Source organism: Pinus tabuliformis, chromosome Q (genome assembly GCF_031772625.1).
Source record: "Pinus tabuliformis cultivar Carrire ecotype Pingquan chromosome Q, CPIR1, whole genome shotgun sequence".
Lineage (NCBI taxonomy): Eukaryota > Viridiplantae > Streptophyta > Pinopsida > Pinales > Pinaceae > Pinus > Pinus tabuliformis.
This window is the reverse complement of record NC_142296.1, coordinates 1,235,468,063-1,235,472,674: the sequence shown is the minus strand read 5'-3', so window position 1 is coordinate 1,235,472,674 and position 4,612 is coordinate 1,235,468,063.

Here is a 4,612-nt window from a genome sequence, read left to right as displayed (position 1 = left end):
ATCCTTGTGGAGACCAAAAGCAAAAAGGGAGGAACTTTGTCTCCTTGTTTTTACTAGTCAACTTCTAGAAGAGTTTCTGAGCAGTTAAAAACTCATATCTAAAAAGTGAAAGAGGTTTTAATTCCTAAGATACTAAAGTACAAAAACCTCTTCCACTTTCTTCAAATCCACTATGATATAGGAGAAATTAAGGACCAAACTTAGGCTACGAAACTGCTGTAGGTGCAGTTTTTCACAAGCATATTTCTCTGTTTTACACCTGTTTTTCAAAGACACATTATGGGCAGTAGGAAAGGTGTTTCAAAAACCCAAGAGAGGTTTTTCTTAAGAACGGATTGGTTCACAAAAGCCTCCTTCAGTTTTTCTAAATACATTTTTTATGAGAAGATATGAGCTCTGTCCCAAGACCTATTTTTCAGCCAGAACAGAGCAAGGAACAGTCTCCTAGTTTCTAGGAGCAGTAAAAGGATGAGTCATCAAGGGCCAATTGGAGGGTTATGAGCACTATCAAATTCAAATTCATGGAGTTATAGGTGTCATAAGGAGTGTTTAATTCCTAGATAAGGTTGTTTTAATCATAATGAGGAGTTACACTCCTAATTGTTTTAGGTCTCTAGGACTGCCAGTTAACAGTCAGTTTCATTTAATAATTAGTTTTAGGTGTCAATAGGTGTCATAATAGGTGGAATTCGAATTCCCCTCATGCTGGAGGAGGAATATTAGTTATGTAATGAACTCTATATATGGGAGAGAAGCCAATGTATCAAGGGTTGAAGATTTTTCAGAGAAACTCTCTTATTGTGCTTTGGTGTAATACTTTGTTTCTAGTAATACAGTACTTGGCTTTGCTTCTCAGGAATCAGAAGGGATTCAATGTTCAGAATGTCTTGTGTTGTTCTTCTCTCTTTATCTACAGTGGTATGAATGTGTGATTACTTAGAAATCACTGATAGTGCTCTAACTTCCTTTACACATTTATAAATTGTGTGGTCCTATGCTTTTCTGATATATTCTCCATATGTTGAATTCCTATGCCCTGACTTCTATGTAAAGCTAACATTATTGTCAATATTGAAGCATATTTGACTCCATAAGCCCAATGGGTATTTTCTAATTGTGTTTCAACCTTCTTTACTGGTTCATTTGTTTCTTAGAGTTAGCCCTCTTATTCATTATCAATATCTTTAATCTTGTGAGAGAGCCCTCTCAGGTTGGGGAGGCTAAGCCTCAGCCAAAAGTAGGTTTGAAAGAGTTACTCAAAGTCTTCCTGAACAGCAGCCTGTCAGGGTTTGATTTTGTGATAACATGAGGCATGTTTTGGATACTTGCCGAAATCTCCTTTGGATTTCATTTTTGGCAAATATGTTGCTATTGAAGGTCATAGCGACATAGACAAAGCAAAAAGAGCTCATTGAACCACTCCAAATGGTACATCAAACAATGCAAGATCAACTTGAAAAGAGAAAAGGCAAGTACAAAGCAAGGCACGACGAGCATCATGTAGATCACAATTTCCAAGTCTGTAATGAATGGATCAATATTGGAAAGGTGTGGGAACTGTACCCTCGCCTGCTGGACAACTAAAAGTGATCTTTTGGGGTCCAAAAGGCTTCTAGTAGGGAGGAATGATCAAGTGCTAAAACAATAGCTCAAATTTCAAAGTTGTTGAATTGGTGTGCAACCTGGACGACTGCGTAGTGCTCGTCATCCTGAATCTGGTGCAACTTGTTTCATGCGAAACAGACTCCGTATGACTCCATAAACAAGTTCTGTTCACTTTCCCAAACAGACGAATTTAAAAAAAAAGAACAGCCCAGTCAGCAGTCTGTATTGCTGATGTGGCACTGACTGGGTAGGTGATGTGGATGTTGACTTGGTCAAAGCACTTTTGGTCTAATGAAAATCGTGCCAAGTGGTACATCCTAACTAGTCAGAATTTCATGGTCTTTCATTGGTTGAAATGATGGCCAACCATAGGCTAACACATGGCCCAGTCGGAGGCTACCACGTGGCAGCCTGGGAGGCCACCAAAATTGTTGCATAGAACGGGCGAAGGCAGCAAGGGTCGAACCCGCGACCTCCCAACACATAACAGAGTCCAATACCAATACACCACGTGGATATGATTTAACAATGTATAGTGGCACGTTCTATTTAAAGGACATGGGCGTAGAGTTCGGTGGAATGAACCAGCCATGTGGGCTAGCCCACGCGGTTATATAACCGCACCATGTGAACAACATTTATGCTCTAAGCCTCCAGCATTTTACATGACCATCGGAGCTTGACAACCGGGGAAAACCGCCAGGGTATCCCATGTGAACACTGCTTCTACTTAACTACTAGGGTTTCGTGACCGCCAAAGGGAAGGGGCCAGCACCGGGGGCTAGTCCCTAGACGCATGACCCCCCCGCAGCACCCAAATATGACCTTATTTTTTATTTTTAGGCCTCAGCAGACAAATTAACCGTCCAACAAATCTACCTAGATTTCAGTGGATTTGGTGACCCGATAGTAGAAAATGGGGCAAAAATGAGTTTCAGTGCCAGATTTTGGGCAAATTGTAGAGCGAATAGTGAAGAAACTATGAGAGGTCATAACTTCTCCAGTTTTTTACCAAATTGGGTGTAGAAAGAGGCTAGGTACCCATTTTTGGACATCATGGACTCATTGGAGTAGGTTTCAAAAGCATTTGAGCATTGTAAACACATATTTTTACACATTTGAGCATAATATAGAGGCCCAAGCCATTGGAAGCTGGACCAAGGAGATGTAGCCCAAGAGGGGTGAACTCCTTCATCATGTTCCTATTGTGATGTGTTTTTAGTGATGTTATGTACATGTATATGCTGCTATTCAGTTTCTATTTTATGTTAAATTTCTCATAAAATTAACATAAAAACTCATTTTTCACTTGCAAAACTCATGAATCCTTAAGCACAGGAATAACATTTTGTTTCTAATCTGAGGAGGATCTTAGCACAACAAAACTAATATTCTTAATCAAATCACTTTCCGCTAAGTTATTTATCGTGCCAAGGAGGTGTTCTGAAATGTAGTAGGGTAGTTGTTAAAACAAATTCTCCTTATCCTTGATAAAATATTGTGAACTTATGTTATCTTCTTATGTTCTTTGTTTGATTCTTTTCATCAAACAATTATCAAGAGAAAAAACAATCAAGACAATAGACACAAGAAGTAGGCTCCAACCCCTCCAAGGGGAAAACCCAGAAATAATCTCCTCTATTCTTTTAGAATCTGCTTTGAATGAGAAGACCAAGACCCAAAACCCTAGAGCAAGTCCTCCTTCAAGCATAATGACATCCCTCCAAGAATATATTCTAAACAAGTAAAAGTTTGACCAAGTCAACAAGAGTTAAACCTCTTTAAATCTGCTTCACTTTAGAATTTCGGCCTTCTACTTAATATCTACAACTTCAGTCCTTTGTAAGAGAAGAAACCCTTCTTTCTCACACGTCTCAACCTTCTAAGAAATATTCCTTCAAGCAAGTCAATGTCTCAAAAGTCAACAGGAGTCAAACTAGGTCAGAATAGAGTTTCGACCCTCCTGCAACTTGGATCTTCTATCCTTAGCATCCTACAATTCTTAGCCTCTCAATAGTTGCAGAAGCCCTAACCTTCACACGTGTGAGTAGAAGAGTCAAAATTTTGGCTTCTTTCCTTTGTTAGGATTCTTCTTCTTGTCTTGTAGTGTTCTTCGCTCTTATTATCTTGCTTTTCTTGCTTGATATCGAATTTCAGAAGTGTGTGTGCTAATGAGGTTGAGTTCTTCTTATATATAGCCTTCTCATGAGGTCGAATACCTTTATCTAGGCTGACTTCTTGTTGGTAGGGCCGACTTGTGCTAGGAGCCTTATTTTGACTTTCTAGACTCAAAATAAATTCTTTCACAAGGAATAACTAGCCCAATAGGGTCTTATACAAATGACATTGACTCGACTCATGAAAATTATTCTTACAACATGACAGACCCTAGAATCATGAAGAACATGCTTAACCTAGTTGACGACTTAAAAGAAGCATGAAACCCATGCTTGAAAATAATAATTTTTATTTCTTCTTTTACTTGTTACATAAGATATACATAATGACATGAGTACAATGACAATTATGAAGACCGAAACTAGTTACATTTTCCAACACTCCCTCTTAACAAGGGGGTATTCAAAATTGTACAACCAATCGAAGGATATTCTCAAACTGGAGAGTTCTCAAAAAAAGAGTCAGGTTGGTAAGCCATATTTACGCATCAATATCATGACCAACATTGTTGACATAATAAGGCCTTAATGTGACAAGCTCTTCTCATAACCGAGCATAATGTTGGGAGGCTTTATGTGAGATACCACACTACCTCTCAAGGTACATACCCCATCTGGATGTTCCCTAGGTATATTCTTTTAGGACTATTTTTATCTTGAATTCCCAATCCTCAAAGAATATTTGTCCTCTTCGGCCACTCTTATCTTGGATACCTATCCAATCCTCAAAGAGTGTCAGTAAACAAGACTACTTCTTATCTTGGATTTTATATTCTCAAGGAGATTAATCTAAAATGCTTATCCAATCCTCCATTCTCCTTCCTAGTGCC